The sequence below is a fragment of the Piliocolobus tephrosceles genome, chromosome 9 (genome assembly GCF_002776525.5).
Source record: "Piliocolobus tephrosceles isolate RC106 chromosome 9, ASM277652v3, whole genome shotgun sequence".
Lineage (NCBI taxonomy): Eukaryota > Metazoa > Chordata > Mammalia > Primates > Cercopithecidae > Piliocolobus > Piliocolobus tephrosceles.
The window spans coordinates 82,452,924-82,473,152 of record NC_045442.1 but is presented as its reverse complement, the minus strand read 5'-3'; the positions used below and the strand labels follow the sequence as shown (position 1 = coordinate 82,473,152).

The following is a 20,229-nucleotide window of genomic DNA, read 5'->3' as shown; positions in this document are numbered from 1 at the left end:
TGATATGAAAACCAGCCCTGGAGTCTACTGGTTGGGGACACCATGGGGTTCCAGGCATCCAGAGGACGGCAGGGGGATGGGGAAGTGTGGACCTGGTAAGGGCGGAAAACAGCATTAGTTGTCACTGTGGAGGAGGCTGGGTTGTGGACATACACTTGTGTTTCTTCTTCAGTTGCCTGCTTGGGTTCTAGAGGAGTCCTGGAGCCCAGGGTGTCACTGCTGCAAGGAGCATTGACATTCTTGGAGGCCCCCACTCCCAACCTTCTGTTTCCTGGATGTCACAGTTCTTCCATTCCATTATGAAATCCTGTCCAATTCCTAAGCTTGTGCTTGGCCAGGGGCTGGGGATTACAGTGGAGATCAGCCTTTAGCCTCTGCCTCTGCCATTGTGCACCCCATTAGTGTTTCTATGTGTTATTGTGTACATTTTATTGCAAACACTGTGAAACAATCTCCTTCTTAGACACAACACTGGACAAGTAAGTCCAGTGATCATACTCCTAGGAGAGCAACCTAGGGTTGTCTGTGATAGACACAGCCTTCAGAAAGGTGGAGTGGAGCAGCTTCTGCCGCCTCCCATCTTCAATGTTTGGGATCAACAGGTGTGATGTTCATGTGACTCCTGGATTCCCGCCCCTTCACTGGCTGGTTAGGCCCTATGTAAAACCATGCTCAGCTGGACTGGGGTGGGAGGGCCCCTCTAAGGGTTTACCCTGTGTTGGGATCAGGCCAGGTGCCTGCATACCCAGTCCCTTCACAGTCTACCTGGTTGTGGGGTAGGTTGCAGAGGGGTTCTTTCATGAGCTTTAGAGAAGTGGCCATGGGAAGTGTAAGGAGTTTGAAAGAGTCACATACTTTCAGAGTGTTGTCCCAGCTCTCCCCTCCATGGCCATTGGCTGGGCATCTCTTCATATAGCTCCCAACTGTTTGTCAAGGGCCTGTTGTGTGGAGGTCTCCATGCTGGATGCAGGGGATATAGCAGTGAATGAGAGAGACCTCATGAGTGTGTTTCTTCATATCTAAGATAGGGACAGCAATGGCCACTTTCCAGGCTGGGGAAGAATAGAACAGTATGTCCTAGATTGAATTCTGCACAACTGATTTTACTGAATATTGTGGGAGAAAACAGGCTCTGTGGCCAAATACATATGACCCAGCTAGATGCTTCTCTTGAGGACATCACCACATACGTCAGCATATTTAAGGCTCTGAGAAGTCCTGCAGTAAAGAAGCCTGTTAACTTTTGTGAACTCAGAGTTTGCAGGCTCAGTTGAACATGGAACTTTATTTGGCAGTGCACCTATTAACATCCTGTGTAATTAGTGCTTTGCAAAACCCATTTTGGAAATGCCAAGGCAGCATATGTAAAATACTCCACAGAGTGCCCAGCACCTGGGAGGTACTCAATAACTGTGAGTCTTTCCCCCACTTGGCGTCCTGGAGGAGGCAGAAGGATAAGGCAGCCCCGGCTGGCTGCAAATCAGCTTGGAGGAGCTGACAGTTGCTAACACTCTGGTTTTAATGGTTATAGCAATGAAAGTCTAAGTGAGTTTAATTTTAAAAGACAAGGAACGATTTTCCCCATGCTCTGCCAAAATGGGACTTCATAAATATTACAGCAGGATGTGCTAGGTGGTGGGCACATCTCCTGGTTGAGCAAAATCTCTGCAAAGCACCATGCAGCAGCCAATGGCTCCTCCCAAACCACACTCCTGTTCTTGTTTAGCAGGACATACCACTTGACAGATTTACCTGCCAGCACCGCTCCTGGTCAGAAGATGGCAGCGGATGTAGCAGACCTGTGTTCTGGAAGTGGGGAGGGACTGAGGCTGTGGGAGGGCTCTGCAGACCCAGCCACATCCTCAGCCTCCCAACCATGGTCCATTATCAGGGAGCCTCGGTTTCCTCCTCTGGAACATGGGGATGATGATCAGCACTGTGTGGCCCTTGAAGTAGGGACTGCATCTTTCTCCTTTGTGTCCCCAGAACCCATCACAGATGAAAATCAGAATTGGGTTTTGAAGGATGAGTAGGAGTTTCTTGTGCATACAATAGAAGAAAGGCATTTAGACAGATAGTCTTAAATGCCCTTCTTCTACTTCAGGTACAAAGGTGTGGAGGCCTGAAAAAGTCTGACATGTGATACGAACCATAACCAGACAAGGAATGTTAGTCATAATTGAGCAAATGACAGAAAACCCTTTTCACTTGGGTTGCTTAAGGCAACCTTGGGGATCTGCTTTCTGTGCCAGAAGAGACACCTGGAAGGAAAGCATGGTGCATGTGGAGACAAAGGTGATCCCCACCCCCATCCACTCTGGGAGCTGCTTCACTTCATCTAGACAGCCAGCAGCAGCAGTAAATGAGGGAGATGGAACGTGTTATTTTAATTATATACTCTCACCACCTAATTATAATTTTAATTGATATGTGAGCAGGTGCTATGCTCTTCAAAGCAGTTTAAGGCAGGAATATTCCCCGGAAAAGGAACACAGGTTGTTCTGTTCATTAGTCAAGCAGATGGATAGGCCAGGGGACTAGGGGGCCAGGTGGGGGGAGGCAGCCTTTGCCCTGAGTGATGTAGGAGGTGAGGGGCTTCCCCTGGCTAGACAGGGCACAGCTTGAGGGAAGAGGAGAGGAGGGGGGGTGGCGGCTGGCATCCAGTGCTAGTGGGTTGATTCCTTTATTCACTCAGCTATGCAGTTGACCCTTAAACAACATTGGTTTGAACTGTGTAGGTCCATTTACACAGGATTTTCTTTCTCCTTTCCCAACCCTGAGACAGCATAACCAACCCCTCTTCTTCCTCCCCCTCAGCCCACTCACTGTGAAGACAACAAGAATGACTATCTTTATGATGATCCACTTCCACTTAATAGTGGAATAGTAAATATTCTTTCTCTCTTCCTTGTGATTCTTTTCTTTAGTTTATTGTAAGAATACAGTATATAATACATTTAACATGCACAAATATGTGTTAATAGATTGCTTATGTTATCAGTAAGGCTTCCAGTCAACAGTGGGCTATTAGTGGTTAATTTTTTAGGGAGTCAAAAGTTGTACTCAAATTTTTGACTGCATGAGGGGTCAGCACCCTAACCTCTCATTGTTCAAGGGTCAACTGTACTTTCAACCGACATTTGTTGACAGCTTGCTGCAAGGCAGGCTCTCTGCTAAATCCAGGGGATTCCAGGACGGCTCCAGCACAACTCCTTTCCTCCAAATGTTCCCAGTCTAATGGGGAAAGCGTAGATGTGGAAGTAAATATTTATAGTTCATGGAATAAATGAGAAATTATCCTAGAAGCAGCATGGACTGGCGGGAAAGTTTTGCTCTCTAGTGGAGTTAGGGAAGGCTTCCTGAAAGACACTTTAGTTGGGGTTTTGAAGTGTGGATAGGAGTTGACCAGGTTGCCTAAGATGAAGGATAAGAGATGGTGGTGGGAGATGGCATTCTGAGCAGAGATGGGAAACCTCCATCTGTGGGGTGTGCAGGGAGTGCCTGGTGGTTTGCTGGAGCGCTGGCCTGACGGAAGATCTGGTAGGAGATGAGGCTGGAGGTTTGGGTGATAGGTGGGTCTCCCAAGAGCAGGAGCTGGACCTTGTACTGATAGCAGAGAGGAGCTGGGAAGGATTTGAAGCTGGAGGTGATGTGATGGGTTTGTGTTTTTGGGAGGCCACCCTGGTGGAAGGTGGGCTGGACAGGCTGATGGTGCAACCAGGCAGAGAATTGAGGAGGGCCTGTGTGAAGGTCAGAGCAGGAGCTTAGAGGTTGGCTTCTGGGTATTGGAGTGAGGGAAGGGGAAGATCAAGGTGAAGGTCACGTACACGCTTGGGCCTCAGGGAGGCCATCTTTGAGATGAGGAGTCAGGGAGGAGCAGGGGAAGATGTGAGGTCAGTGTAGACCATGGAGTTTGGGGTACTTGGGGGACCTGGGTGAGGTGTCAGGAGGAGAGAGGTGTGCTGGAGGCATCACTTCGGGAGTCACTGTGGGAAGGCAGGGAAGGAAGTCCCAGTGGGGATGAGGTGGGGGCCTGGGACACAGTGTCAGTTTCAGGGAGCTGAGTCCAAGTGGGATTTTGGCTTTTAGGAGTCTTATTGGGGGTGACATTGGGATCTGCACCTGGGGAAGGCAGAGAAAGGAGTCAGGCCAGGCAGGACACAGACTGAGGGATGAGAGGCCATCCCAGGGGAACCCCCAGCAGACCCTTGGTAGCTCTGAGGCTGAGTGGCCCTTCAGAGGCGTTCTGAGCTGCAGGGAGAGAGTTGCACCCTTCATACCTCATGCTGCTCAATCCTAGGGGTCCATCTAGAATTCTCCTTCAGGAATGCATCATCCTCCTCTTCAGGGGCTGTTCGTGCCCTCCCTTCACCGTCCTAGGGCAGCCCCCTCCTCCAGCAGGAAGTTGGCCTGGATTCTGGAGGAGTCAGGGAGGGGCTGTGAGAAAACCAATTCAGTCATGGGGGTGGGGAGGCCAGGGATGGTCCCTTTGGGCCCCACCCTGACACTGGCCAGCTGCATGACCTCAGGGAAGTCACCCCTGGCCTGGACTTCGGATTTCCCATCTCTGAAATGGATGGTCTCGCATTGGCAGGTGCTATGGTGTTGCAGGCATGCCCTGAGCCCTGCAGCCTCCGTCTGATTTGTCCTGACTCTCAGTTTCTGCTTTCTGTGTCATTCCTGTCCAACAGGATGACCAGTGTCTCGGGCAGTAGGCTCACATCCGATGCATTTCCGCCCACCATACACAGTGCCCAGTCTGACCTGGCAGAGACAGTGGCTGGGTGCTCATTGCTGGAGAACAGGCAGTGGCTTTGCTTTTACTGAGCACTTGTTCTGTGCCAGACCAGTTACTAGCAGTAAGCGTGTATTTTTCACAGCAACTTGTCTGCAGATGAGGAAATGGAAACTCAGACACTTGGTACCTGCCCCAGGGACCAGAACTGGGATAGAAGTGACCGCTGAGCTGGGGACCCAGGCTTGGTGACCCCAAAGTCTGAATTCTTTCTGTTCACCCTGCTCCTGGGGTCCCAAGGCAGTGTTTTGGGGAGACTAGGAGTCTCTGTCTCTCCAGCCCTGTCCTATGGAGGGCACCGGTGGAATGTCTGGCACTGTGTTGACTCCAGCCCTCCAGCTTCCAATGGGTTGCGGGCACGTTGTACACCTTGCGGAGAGGGTGGGGGCATTACCATCGCTATCAAGCCTACACACTGCCCTGGGCCACCCCTCCTGATTGCTCACGGAGCTGCTGAGGCTCAGCAGGTAGTGACCTCCCTGGGTAGTTGTGGGAGAGGGGCTCTGCAGGCTGGGAGGCCCTGTCAGGGCGGCTCTGTGTGCCCCCTGCTCCAGCCAAGGCTGTCTAGCATGGGAGTCTAAGGCTGGAATGCCCAGTGAGAACCTAGAAGCCACTTAAAGAAGCTGTGGTACTCTGGGCGGCTGGCAGAGAGGTGAGGGGTGGGGGAAAGGTGGAATTAGCAACATATCCCATGAGCCAAGCCAAACCAGCAGCTCTGCATGGGTGACAAGTCTCAGCGATGGGCTTCCAGATGCTTCCTGCACGCGCCGGCCCTGCCACAGCCTCCCTGGATTGTTTACGGCGGGACCCTGGTGGCCCTTCTCTCATGGTGTTCCTGGGGCGGCCTGGGGCATGCAGCCTGCCTTTCCTCTTCCTTCCTTGTTCACTAGTCCTGGCCTCCGGTCCCTCCTGCCTCTTGGCTGCAGGACCTTGCTGTGGTTCCCCAGCTCTCTGAGGCTCCATTCCTGCAAGGTGACGTCAGTGAGATGAGCCATCACCTGCCAGGGCAGTTGTACCAGGTCTGTGGGTGTGCCCATGTGCAGTGGGCTTCCTGGGCGTGCTGCTCCCGTCTTATGTGGCTTACATTTGCCAGGAAGTCTACCTTCCTCTGCATCTGGCCTCACCTGAGCTTTGCTGTGAGCCACACCAGGATTAATTTCTAGTTTCTCTTCTTCCTGGCTGTGTGGCTTCACACAAGGTATGAAGCTGGTCTTGGCCTCTACTTGCTGCTTGGCCCTGTGGGACCCTGATGGCAGCCTCCTGCCGTGGTTGGGGCAAGAATGGGGTGAGATGATGTTCCCAGTGCTTGGTCAGGGCTTGGAAATGGGTGCAGCCACCATCATTGTGACTGTGCAGTCTCCAGGGGTCTGCTCCTGGCCATGTGTCCTGAGCCCTGGGCTGTGGGTGGGCTTGCTGGAGGGGAACTGGAAGAGGGAGAGGTGTCTAGCCCTGGTGGTGTTGCCAGCCTGCTGGACCCAGGGTTCAAACTTGTGGGCTGGCCAGGACCTCCTGCCTTCTGCAGAGGCCTCCTTTGCCTGCCTGAGGAGCTTGAGGGGAGAGGAACCCCCCAGGAAGGCTGGTAAGGGAGTGGGGAGGAAGGGAAATCGGCGCACTGCAAGAGGGAAGGGTGTGAACCATCCCCGAGGTGGGAATGGTGAGTCTGGGGTCAGCGGGAAGGGCTGAGCCCCTCCCCAGGGCTGGGGATGCAGAGGAAACAGAGATTCGGTCCTGCCCTGGGGGAGTCACAGTCTGTCCATGATACAGGCCCTGATGCCTGATGCTACTGGGATGGGGGAGGGGAAGGACTTCGTGGGGAGTGAGCAGGAGGGGAGGAAAGTCCTGCTGGCCAGCTCAGCATGCAGGGAGGGAGCCCATCCTCGAGATCAGAGCGTGGGGAGTGGTGCAGGAGCTAAGGAGAGGGCTGTGGTGGTCAGTATCTGGGGTAGGTCATGCTTGGCCTCACAGACTGGCCTGGAAGGGAACCGATGATGCCAAACTGTGATGTGGCCTGGTTTGCTTCAAGGGAGGCACCCCCCTCCAACTTCATAAGGAAGATTCAGGCTCTGGGTCCTTGGGGTTGGATTCTGAGTTGTCCAGAGCATGAGCAGGGGTAGACTGGCAGGCCAATTTGAGCAGAAACCCCCCAGCAGGGCCCCTTTGCTGAGACTTTGTGTCTGGGACCTCTGGGTTCTGCCACTTGGCTGGTTGGGGATCAGGGGTCAGTCAATGGGTGTGGGCTGGGGGATGGTCACAGAAGGTAGCATGTATGTTCAGAAAGGTCATTTGGGTCATTCTGTCATTGACAGATGAGGGAGTCTGCACACTAGGCCCACCCCTGTCCTTTGACCAGTAGGCAGGAGGCTCCTTGCCAAAGCCCTTCCCAGGGCAGAACCACAGGCTGTGGTGCATGGACATCAGCTGTCCCCCTTCCTCCTGGCTTCCATGGAGGCATATTTGGGTGCTCACCCCCAACCACATGGGCTGTAGACACCTGGCTAGTTGGGGTTGGTGGTTGTTTGTAACCACAGCATGTTCACTTGCCTTGGAGGGCCCTAGAGGAGGGCCCATGGTATGACAGTTGGGGAGAGGCGGCCTGGCCAAGGCAACCTGGTGGACCCTGCAGTGGGCAGCATGCACATCTGTGGTCAGCAGGGCTGGCCAGGGCAAGGGAGCCAGGCAGCTGCATTATCACTTTACATCGGAGGGCTCGGGACGGATGCCCTGAAGGTGTTCCTGCATGTGGGAGGCGATGCTGGTGGGTATTTGTCTCACACCCTGCTGCTTTCTCTGAGCCAGGGCTTTGCTTTCCTCCTGGGCTTCTTGGATATGGTCACCCAGCCCATAGTGACAGGGCTTCTGGGCTTGAAGAACACTCAATCCTTATAGCCTTGGGGGTCCCCAGTTCAGCTCCCAAATTTCCAGGTCTTGGACTTACTCTCTTGTGCTATACAGGGAGGTAGAGGCTGGGGGTGGGGTAACCCCGGGGGTCCTGGGAGGGTCTTAGAGGTAAAGGGCCTTGTGCAGAGTCCCCAAGTCTTGGGAGTCTCACAGCTTACATGAAAGGTGAGTCTGAGCATGTTGGTGGGAGTGGGGAACGGGGTCTTGCCAGGCACACATAGAGTTCCAGGGCTCACTCTTGACCCATGAATCAATTCTGGGGATGTGAGAGAATCTATAGGGAACCTCTCCTTAATGGAGAGTGGGGCACCAGCCAGCTGCACGTAAAAATGCTTCCTGAATTTTTCTGATTGTAAAAGCAATATGCGGGTGTCACGGAAAAATGAGGACATGCGGAAAAGCCTATGAAAGTGCTTTCGTTACCTGGCAAGATAAATGCTGCCAGGAACCCAGCCATGCAGAGCACCGCTGCTCACGGCTTCCAGCCTCTCCTCTTGCAGACTTCTTCACATGGCTGAGCACATAACCATTCACTCAATTTTGTCTTCAGCCTTCAACCTTAACACTTTTATTTCTTTAAATATCACAATAATACACAAACACATCTCATTATGAAAGACAAGAAATAATTAAAAGAAACAAAAGCCCCATTTCCTGCCTCAGAGGGAAAACCGCAATCAGCTTGCTCTATATTCCTGCAGAACTTTCCCTCTGTGTTTACATGTAGAGAAATGTAACCTACACACATAACAGAATAAAGAGTTTTGCATTCTTTTTGTGTGTTTTGTATATATAAGTAATGCCGACTGCACGTATTTATTGCACTTGCTTGTTTTCATCATGCACCAGTGTCTTGGTGGGCTTGCTGTGCTATTTCATATAAATCCACCACATTTCAAACAGAGTTTCATGACATACATGAAACTTAATACATATTTAACAGATTCCTCCTCTTAATAGATAGTTAGGTTGTTTTTAATTTGCACAGTAACAACCCATATTGTCATGGAAATCCTTATATATGCCTATGTATCTAGGTAGACTCAGATGTGGAATTGCTTGTCTGAATAACATGCACATTTAATTTAAAAATAACTTCTGTCAAATTGTCCTCCAGAAAGTGGAATCAATTTGCACACCCAGCGACAGGGTAAGAAGAGCACCCACTTCTTCACATTCTTGCCAAGACTTGATGTTATCAGCCTTTTAATTCCTGTCAGTCCAATGGCTAATAGGCGGTACCTCATTGTTGTTTTCTTTTCCATTTCCCTAATTACTGTGGGGCTTCTCTTCTACCTAACACATGCAGTTCTAGCAGATCTTGTTAACAGAAATATTATCTTGCTTAATTTATTTATCCTAAGAGTTCACTGCAAACACAATTAACAATGGCATTCTTTTCCAGTAAGATACAGCATTTAATGAACTCAGTGATAAAACTTTTGAAAGAGCAGTATATAGGTATCCATGACTCAATACTGGCATTGATTGATTGTGATGCTATTGTTCTCATGTGGGTTTGCTCTGCTCTTTGGCTGCTTGCGGAAATTCTTTAAGATGCTGTTGTCCAAGGGTGGGGTCTCTGGCAGTGGGCAGAGTAAAGTCTGCCATCCTGATAATGGCATGCTGGGTAGAGATAACTAACATACAACCAGTGTTACAGCAAGACCCTTGGATCCTCTAAGCACTGGGATTTTAGGCTCCGTAACTAACTCAAAATAACAACAGCACTAAACTTTAGCATAAATGTAAGGATATCCAACAAGGGTGTTCATTTTCACAGGATGACTTACTTTGAAATCGAATTCTTTTTGTTGTTTTTGAGATGGAGTCTTGCTCCATCTCCCAGGCTGGAATGCAGTGGTGCAATCTTGGCTCACTGCCACCTCCGCCTCCCGGGTTCAAGTGATTCTCCTGCCTCAGCCTCCCAAGTAGCTGGAATTACAGTAGCTGCCACCATGTCTGGCTAATTTTTTGTTTTTTTTTTTAGTAGACACAGGGTTTCACCATGTTGGCCAGGCTTGTCTCGAACTCCTGACCTCAGGTGACCCACCCACCTCGGCCTCCTGAAGTACTGGGATTACAGGTATGAACCATTGCGCCCGCCAAAATAAAATTCTTTTAAAAATGTGTTCTTATTTTAGGGCCCCACTTTGCTGGTTGCCTCCTGGGTAACCTGGCACCTGCTCCACTCTTGCCTCCAGTTTACCATGTGATGTGCCCACAGCTGTGGCCCACACCTCTGATGTTATGTGCATCCATGGGACTTCGGCTCGCTGATTATTGAAGGCTGGCACCGTTTGCTTGGTCCGACAGTACTCCATTGCTTCTCTTCCAACGGCAAATTGTTCTTCTCTTTGTTTGATGCTCTTTGGTCTCTCTGTGGCTCTAAATTTTAATTTTGGTCTTACGGACGATTTGAGCTGCCTTCTACTTTTTCATTACAGTTTCCCTCCGATTTTTCAGAATTTGTTCATGTGGTTCAGACCGTTTTACCCTTCTTCAAACTTTCATACATTTGATTAAGTAAATAAGTGCTCAGTAAATGCATGCATTTCTTGTCATCCACTACTGTTGGCAATTATACATGAAAATGTGTGTCTGTCAGTGGGTGCTTTGAATATATAGATAAGGCAGGAGCTCCCATCTTCATAATAAGAACAGTTACCAACCCAGGGCGTAGCATGTCTCCCCATTTATTTTGGGTCTCTTTAATGCTTTTAGTAAAGTTTTATGTGTTTCTTTGTGTAGGTCCCGCACATTTCTTACTAGGTTTTTCCCCAGGGATTTTATCGATTTTATTTCTAATACAAATGAGCTTTCTTTTTACATTACATTTTCTAACTGGGAGTGCTCCCATACACGAAAGTTATTGATTTTTGCATATTGATTTTATATCCCTGAGTTTTGCTGAACTCTTGTGTAAGTTCCAGTGGTTTATTAGTTAATTCTCTTGGAATTCATAGGTGGATACCTATATTTTCTACAAATTATGTCAATTTTGTCTTTCCTTTTTCAACACTTGTCCATATTTATTTTTCAGGTGCTGTCACATTGTCTGGGACAATGCTAAATATTTTTAGTGGTAGAACACTCTACAGTTTCACAGTTAAGTGTGATGCTTGTTGTAGGTTTCTAGGAGATGTCCTTTATCAGGTTATGGTTGTTCCTTTTAATCCCTAGTTTACCAAGAATTTTACAGAGTATGATTTTAGCCATATTCCAATAGGTGCTCAATTCAAATTAATTTCTGAATAGTTTGGAATTTCTCTTGTTATGTTCTCTTAAGCCAGCAGGTATGAAAAAGAATGTTTTAAGTGTTCTAAGTAGATAGATTGGGAATAAGGCTTCTTTTATTGTTAATTCCTAGTCTTATTGCACTGGACTTCGTTAATGCACAATGAATTTTTGAATACTTTTTTCTTAAGGATTTTACTGAGATTTCTACTGTGGAAAGTTGGGTGTGCATGGAAGACAGTGCTGTCTCTTTTGGGTCTCAAGAGAGGGAGCATAAGTGGAGGTTGAGTGTACAAGCTTTGGGGCCAGTGCCTGACTTGAACCCCAGCCCTGCCTCCTGCTGTCCACAGGATGGTGAGTAAGTTGCTGGTAATCAGTTTCATCATGTGTCCAATGCATAGGATAATAGTGCCTACTTCATGGCGCTGTGTAAGGATGATATTCGTTAATATATGCAGAACTTTAAACCAGAACTTAGAATATAAGTATTTAACAATATTGTTAGATAAACGTATGCAAGTGAGATGTACAAATCTTTTATATTATTTTTTGCTCACTGAATCTGAAAGAAAAATGTTAAAATCATCTTTAAGATTATGGATTGGTTGGTTTCCCCTTCAATTATTGTTAATTTTGCCGTATCTACTTTGAAGCTGTGTTGCAAGGTTCATATAGTGTCATGACTGTTATATTTTTGGCGTACGTGGTGTCTTTTATCAAAATGAACTCTTGCTGCCTGTTCCTTTGAGTGCTTCCACCTTAAACTCTTATTTTGTCTAATACACATCCCCTTTTTCTGGTTATTTTTTGCTTGGTGTTGTTTTTCTCATCCTATTATCTTGAACCTTCCTTGGTGCCTTGGTGTGTGTTTTGTATCTTTTGTAAAATGTTTTGTCATGATGAAAACAAAATCTCATCTGTTTATTGAGGATTTTATTAGCATAATTTAATCTATTTACTTTTATTGAGATAGTTGATATGCCTGGACTTTTCCTTGCCATTTTATTTTGTGTTTCTTGTTTGCTCTACTTTCTTGTGCTACTTTTGCCCTTTCCTGCCTTTTATTGAATCAATTGTGTTTTCTTTGTCCGGGTTTTTGTTCCTTAAAGCAGTTTTCTCAACAGTGGCCCTGCATCCTTTGGGTGGGACTGTGCGTTGGGCTGTGGGAGTCTTTGCTGCACCACAGGGCATTTGGCATCCCTCACCCTGGACACTAAGCTACAGCAGACCCCAACCATCTTGTGACAACCAAAAAGTTCCCTCCTCTTTTCTCCCAGTGGAGAGCCATCCACTAAGGGTTCAATAATACATTATATGTTTGTTTTTCTAGTGACTGCTTATATTTTAAAGATACTTTTATGTTTACATGTGTCTCTCAACATATAATCAGTGTATCTTGGAACAAATTGAGACCTTTCTATGTCTCAATGGCCTTCTACCCTGAGCTGTATCACTGCCTAATATGAGGCCAACTGGGATTTTATACTTAATAAAAGCCAATAATTTTTTTTTTTTTTTGAGACGAGTCTCACTCTGTCACCCAGGCTGGAGTGCAGTGGCACAATTTCGGCTCACTGCAATCTCTGCCTCCTGGGTTCAAGCGATTCTCCTGCCTCAGCCTCCTGAGTAGCTGGGACCCCAGGTGCACACTACCATGCCCAGCTAATTTTTGTATTTTTGGTAGAGACGGGGTTTCACCATCTTGGCTGGGCCAGTCTCAAACTCCTGACCTTAAGTAACTCACCCACCTTGGCCTCCTAAAGTGCTGGGATTACAGGTGTGAGCCACCGCACCAGGCCTCAATAAAGTTTTAATGATAAGTTTTAATTTTTTCTCACTACTGCTTTTGCATTCCACATCATGTTCTTAGATTCTTTCTTTTTAAATTGTGGTAAAATGCACATCACATGATTTTAATCATTTTAAAGTATACACTTCAGTGACTTCCAGTACATTCCAGTGTTGTGCAACCATTGCCACTACCTAATTCCAGAACATTTTCATTATCCTGAAAAGAAACCCTGTACCCGTTGAGCAGTCACTCCAATTTCCGCTCCCCCGGCCCCTGGCAGCCACTCACCTCTCTGCCCTCTGGATTCATTTTTGTGGTTGCTGGAGCATACCATTTGGTAATTCTTTCTAAGAGGGTTTGTGGTGGTGAACTTTCTGTATCTTCACATTTCTGAAAATGCCTATTTCCTTCCTAAAAGCTGAGTAGAGAATTTAAGGTTTATGCCATTTCTCTCCTAAGCTCTTTGGAGATATTTTTTCATTGACTTGTATGCATCCATGTCCTCAGGAACAGTGACTGCTAAGTTGAATACAGTGTGTGCTCTGCACCAGTGCTTTATACATAGTAAGTCATTTAATTCTGCTGGCAACTCTGAGGCTGGGGCTGCTCCCCACATAACAGGCAGAGAAAGTGAGGCTGAGTGAAGAGAAGCCCCACATCCCCTCAGCTAGGAAAGAGGCCACCCCGGCTCTCAAGAAGTTGCCATCTACCACTTCAACTTCTGCTCCTCTGTAGGCAGGCTGTGTTGTTTTCTGGGAGAATTTGTCATTTTCCTTTCTCCCTTTGATTTTTATGTTTTCTTTTTCATATAGAGTCACACTCTGTAACCCTGGTTGGAGTGCAGTGGTGCGATCTCAGCTCACTGCAACTTCCGCGCCTCCCGAGTTCAAGCGATTCTCCTGCCTCAGCCTCCCGAGGAGCTGGCATTATAGATGTGTGGCACCACACCTAGCTTTTTTTTTTTTTTTTTTTTTTGTATTTTTAGTAGAGATGGAGTTTCACCATGTTGGCCAGGCTGGTCTTGAACTCCTGGCCTCCCTCGTGCTGGGATTATAGGCATGAACTACCCTGCCTGGCTGTCCCTTGGGTTTTGAAATTTCACTACTCTATGCCTAATATTTTTTATTATTTATTTATTTATTAAAAAAAATAATTCAAGGCTGGTCATGGTAGCTCACACCTGTAATCCCATCACTTTGGGAGGCTGAGGCTGCTGGATCACCTGAGGTCAGGAGTTTGAGACCAGCCTGGCCAACATGGTGAAACCCCATCTCTACTAAAAATACAAAAATAAGCTGGGCATGGTAAAGCGTGACTGTAGTCCCAGCTACTTGGGAGGCCGAGGCAGGAGAATTGCTTGAACCCAGGAGGTGGAGGTTGCAGTGACCCGAGATCATGCCACTGCACTCCAGCCTGGGCAACAGAGCAAGAATCTGTCTCAACAACAACAACAACAACAACAACAACAACAACAAGCATAATTCTATTTTGCATGTGATAGGTTCTCTCAGTCTGAGGACTTGTGTGTTTCTGCATTTTCTTTTCTAATTTCCCATATTCTGTCAGGTCTCTTTTTGGAATTCCTTTTAGGTGGTAGTTGGAGCTTATATCCTTCATGTCTTTTAATTTACTTTTATCCTTTCCATCTCTGGGTTTTTGTGCCATCTGGGAGAGTTCCTGTCTCAGCCCTCTAGGTGACAAATTTGATCTTCATCTGTTCCATGCTGCTATTCAGCCTCTTTTTAAACTTTAATGAGGAAATGTTTGATTCCCAGATCTAGTTCATTCGTTTTAAATGGATGTGATAGCCTCTCCCCTCTCTCTGTTTTCTCGTTCAAAGTGTCATTCTGCTTGTCCTAGTACCCAAGTCCTCAGGGGTGCGTTCATTTAGCAGATGAGTTTGGTGTGCCTCTTTCGATGTGTAATCTTCTTAATAAGGTAGGTGATTCTGGGTTGCCTGCTCATCTTTGTGTTTGAAGGCTTCTGTTGTCCTATCTGTGAGGCTGAACTCACACACTGGATGGGGAGAGCTCTGCACTGTGGTGCCAGCTGGAGCAGATCCCAGTCTTTGGGTGTGGGCTCCACTGACCTCCTATGTGTTGGTGTCACTCGAGGGCTGCCTCCCCTACTCCCTGCTTCTGCCTGTGGGCGGTTGCTTTTGCAAGTCACTGCTTGGCATCATGGCCCTGCCAGCCACCCTCACATATGATTTGGAGCTTCTTCTGGGTCCCCATTTTCTGGGCTTCCCAGATTGGAGCTGCCAGCTTCGTGGCTGCCCTCTCCCGTGTATGCTTTGCCCTGTGGTACCATTTCCAATCCGAACCCATCAGCCTTCTGCCTTGCAAACATTCTTCATGATTCCTGCTCTAGTAAGGACCTCATTCTTCTTCTTTTTTAAAAAGTCCAGCTCTTGCAGGAAAGAACCCCATTCTTGTTTTTCAGCACTGCTGTGGATTTTTAAAAAAGTATTTATGTTACTTTTAGGGTTTTGTATTGGGAAGAGGCAGAATGTGACCCTAGGCCACCATTTTGGCTCAATCTCTATTCATTTTTACTGGATAACCTTGTTCCAGAAGAGATTTATAATGTGGCACATCATTTCATATAATTACCATGCTATGGTAATTATTTCCTGGGTCATTAAAATTTCTCCATAATCACTATTTTAATGACTGCATAATATTTCTTCTGGTGGGTATATCTGAATTGACTTAGCTGTTTCCTTTTTCTTCCCAACATTTTACTATAATAAAAAAAATGCCGCAATGAACATCTTGTGCTTGAAATTTTGTCCACATTTAGAACTATTGTCCTAAGGTAGAGTCCTAAGATGTGTGTGTGTGTGTGTGTGTGTGTGTGTGTGTATTAAAATGTACATAACATTTACCATTCTAGCCATTTTTAAGTGTACAGTTCAATGGCATTAATTCACATTCTGTGCAACTATCACCACCATCCATCTCCAGAACTTTTTCATTTTCCCAAACAGAAACACTATGGCCCTTAAACAATGACTCCCTCTTCCTTCTTCCTCCAGCCCTGCAAAACCACCATTCTCCTTTCTCTCCTTCTGACTTTGGTTACTCCAGGTACTTCATACAAGTGGAATCATATAGTACTTTTGTGATGTGCTTACTTCATTTAGCATGATGTTTTCAAGGTTCATCCATGGTGCAAATGTGTGTTTGAAATGCCCATTCTGTCTCCTCTACCTCCTGGCTGCCCTCCCTGAGATCCACCCCCTACAATGTTTGGGAATGCATAGTAATCTCTCAGGAGGTGGCCTGGGTGTCTCTCCTCATTCCTGTGTAGAAGGATTCTTCCCGGAGATTCTGCCATCCTCATTTGCTTAGTGATTCATCTCAGAGCTAGAGCCAAATGAAATGGATTTCGTTCCCAGCAGAACTAGTTTGAAAGTTTGTGCTCATAAACTTGCTTTACCGTAATTTATAAACTGATTTTTGCGCTCTGCCGGCCCTATTTCTCCCGCCTCTGTCAGACGTATTGCCACATTGGGCTGCTGGGCCCAGGCATGAGGGGAGCCCCCAGGATGCTCTGTGCCTATGGAGGTGCAGCGGGGATTGGTGACGGCGAGGGGGTGTGGTTTGAACATGTAATTGCATTTCATTACTTGATTATTGCTGCTGCTGCTGTCACTGAGGGAGCTAGGGAGCTCCTGGTACAGCTGCTTGTTACTGTAGCTCGTGTTCTAATATCTGATCCTAGGAGGGAATTTGATAGAGTAGAAGGAGGAGGAGAGGAGGAGGGGCAGCCCTTGGGCACCCTGGACAGCAGATCCTCCTGAAAGCCATCAGCAGCATCTTCGCCATGCTCCCTGTCCCTGTCAGCAACTTCTGCAGACACCAGGATTGCCCACCTCCCAGATTATCTCATGGAAGCCTCTGAGGCAGCTGCTACTATTTATTGGAAGCTCTTTGCCCGAAGTCATAGCTGGAGTGTGCTCCCCATGGCGGGATGGGTGCTTTACCCACAGGAGTGAGGGGAGAGGGGAGGGTAGCTGGAGTTTTCCCGGGCCTAGGGCGGGGGAGGGGATCCCACCCCTTCTTACCACTCCAGGCAGAGAAGTGTGGAGGCGACAGCTGGAGACCTGGATTGTATTCCTGGCTTGCATTCCTGGCTCTGCAATCATGGCTGAGTGACCTGGGATGAGCTGCTTAACCTCTCTGACCTTGACCCTCTCACTGTAACACCCCTAGGTTGTGGCCAGGTTGGGTGAAGCTCGCACTTCAGGCTGGTCTCCATACTTCTATTCCCAACAGAGTTGTCAGAGTGAGCCTTTGAAAATAAAGGGAGGTTGTGACTCTTTTGCTTACAACCCACCATGGCTCCCCATTTCCCTCAGAGTCAAAGCCCAAGAGGCCCTCATGATCTTGTCTCATTTTGGCCTCATCTACTCCCTTTCTCCCTGGATGCGTCCCCTGCAGCCACAGTGGCTTAGTCCTTGCTGCTGCAGCACCCCATGTGTGGTCCAGCCTCAGGACCTCAGGGTCTTTACACTCCCAGTTCCCCCGGCCAAAATGCCCTTTCCGGGACACTCATATGACTTCCCTTCTACCTTTACCATCTCGGTGAGACCTACCTTAAGCCCCATCTTAAAACCCATGACAAGCATAATATTTCTTCAATTTCCTTTTCCCTGGTCTGTTTTTCCATAGAGCTTCTCACCTGGCACTCATGATATGTGTGTGTTTACTTGTTTAGTTTTTAGTGCTTTCTCTCCTGCTAGAATGGAGCTCCATGAGAACAGGTTCTAAGTCTGGTTCTCAGATGAACCCTAAAAGCGTGGTGACCAGTAGGTGCTTAGTTGAACGAACGAATGAATGAATGAATGAATGAGGGAGTGAATGAGTGAATGAGTGTCTAGCAGATTGCCCTGCATATGGTAGGGTCTCAGCAAGAGTGAGTTCCTCTTCTCTGCTGTCCCTCACCCTGCTGTGTCCTCAGGCTCAACTTCTGGCTCCAGGGGATGGACAGGGAGGACGCCAGACTTAGCCTGTGTTGGTTCTCTTGTCCTCAGGTCCTGTGGCATCCCCAGGACATCAGAAGTGGGCTTTTCATAGCAGAAGGGGGCTGCAATCTGAGCTTTACTCCCAACCTGTCAGCCTGTGTGGACCCTTGGTATGGGCTGGCCCTGGCAGGCAGAGGGCAGGACATTTGGAGTAGCCACTGCAGCAGAGCACGGAGCTTGACTGGTGACAGAGGGTGTTTTCCAGCTCTGGAATGGCTTCTGTGTGGCAGCAGTGGCCATGACTAGGTCTGAGTTACATGCAATGTACAGAATTAAAGCCAAGATGGGGCTGTGACTTCTGGGGTCCACTGTGTTCCAGCAGCTGGGGCAGGGTAGACAGCCATCCCTGGCAACAGCACTCAGGTACTGAGTCATTGTCTTTATCTGCCTGCCTTAAGGGGGCCTTGGCCTTTCTCATGCCTCTGAAGAGCAGGCAGGCAGTGGGGTGAGGATCCCCAAGTGCGTGGGCCTTTTTCTTTCTGCTTGGGGAGCCCAGCCCAGCCCTTCAGTCTGTATGAGTCAAAGGATGAAAGTCAGGTGCAGTGGCTTGTGCCTGTAATTCTAGTGCATTGGGAGGCCAAGGTGGGAGGATCGCTTGAGGCCAGGAGTTCAAGACCAGCCTGGGCAACAGCAATACTCTGTCTTTACAAAAAAGTAAAAAAAATTATCTGGGCATGGTGGCTCTTGCTGGGGGCCCTGGCCCCGCGGGGGGGGGGGGGGGGGGGGGGGGGGGGGGGTGTCACTTGAACCCGGGAGGTCAAGGCTGCAGTGAGCTATGATTGTTCCACTTCATTCACTCCAGCCTGGATGACAGAGTATGACCATGTCTAAAAATTAAAATTAAAAATTTAAAAAATGACACAGATTGGGGGAGCATCCCTTGACCTCCTGCTCTTTAAGTCAGTCAGGAATGGGGACCCTCTTGCTCTCATGGCCCAGCCAGAAGCGCTGGCTGAGATAATTGGGTGCAGGGTCCCTGCTGCCCGAGGCCTGCCCACCTCTTCCTGCCATCCCAGCAGAAGTAGGGTACAAGGATGCCAGATGTGTGTTCCCAAGAAATGTGGCAGTATGGAGAATCCACACTTTCAGCAGGTGAGATGTAATTGTGGGTAATTGAAAAACACCATCAAAGCTATTTGTCATAATTTTAACAAATGCTTTCTTCCTGGGTCATTCATAACACTTCCGGAAACTCACAGGTCCACAGAACACCTACTCACATGCTTTCCTTTACCCTGCAGGAGTCTGTCTTGTTCAGAGTGGGAAAGGAGGCCTGTGGATGAGACAGCCAGGCCTGGAGGTGTAGCCTCCCTCTCAGGAGGGAGCTGCAAGCCAAGTGTCTAGAATCAGGGTATGAGGCGATCAGGACAAAGGGGTCGCTATGCAGACTTGGGATGAGTCCTGAAGCCCTGAGCAGATGCCCAGGGCTGGTCCGGGCAGAGGTCTGCTTTCTGCAGAGAAGCAAGGGGTGGGGAGCCAGGCAGCTCTCTTTTGAGGGGATTCAGATGTGTGTTGTTCTGTGCTGAGTGGCCCTTGGGGCCACATGGATCAGAATTACCAAGGCTGTACTTTTATACAGATTCCTGTCCCCACACCCCCACCAGCTGGACTGAATCTCTTGGGGAAGGACCTGGGGATATGCATTTTAGTGGGAGTGATTCTTGTGCACACTCAGGGGTGAGAAGCACTGGCTTGGAATAAGGTGCTTCTGAATGCCAGCCTGTCTATGTCTCATGGAAAATCATATAAAAGCAATACAGCCCTCTCATCCGGCAGCTGAATAGGAGGCTGAACAGGTCAGTTGGGGTTTGTGAGTCTGTGAGCAGGGCCCAGGAGTGACCTTGGAGGATGCAAGGCTGCTGCTCAGGAGTGCTGGGGCTTTAAATTCACAGTGCTGGCTCATTCTAGGCTAGGTACCCCTTGCTGTCTTGGTAGCTGGCTCCATCTCCACCCTGTGTCCCATCTTCCACTGGAGCTCTGCCCTCCCGAGCCTGGAGGCTTTGCCTGGCTGTTCCACCTAGGCTGGGGCAGCTTTGAGGGGCCTCTGGGTCCAGCACTGGAGAAAGGCTCTTCCATCTGGTTTCAGGAATGTGCAGAGCTTCAGGGGCCAGGCTGTGCCTGATGGAGGGGGATTATTGTGTCTCTGGAGACTCTGGAGAACACTGACTTAGACTGGCTTCTCCTGCAAGTCAGGGCTGCAAAGTCCCTGACATGAAGGAACTGTCAATCCTTGCTGTGGGGGTGTGTCCACTTGCTGTGGACAGTGAGTGTGGTGTGATCTCTGCCTTAGTGACCAAATGTGCAGAATGTATTGGCAGCACAGCATCTGCCTGGGGTATTCTGGGGCACACCTGGTGGCGCGTCTCAGAGTGCAGCAACTGAAGGTCATGGGGAGTGTTGGTCAAGTGGAGGTCCCCAGTGTGGACCAGGGTGGCTGCTGTGGCTGTCTGTGACCAGTTCTAGCTCCCTGGCTATCTA

At 48.5% G+C, this 20,229-nt stretch overlaps 1 protein-coding gene across 1 annotated transcript in view; it reads left to right on the top strand.

Moving 5' to 3' along the window:
- The window catches only part of GRID1 (glutamate ionotropic receptor delta type subunit 1), a 786,921-nt gene that overhangs the window by 30,091 nt on the left and 736,601 nt on the right, over positions 1-20,229 (top strand). The window lies entirely within an intron of this gene.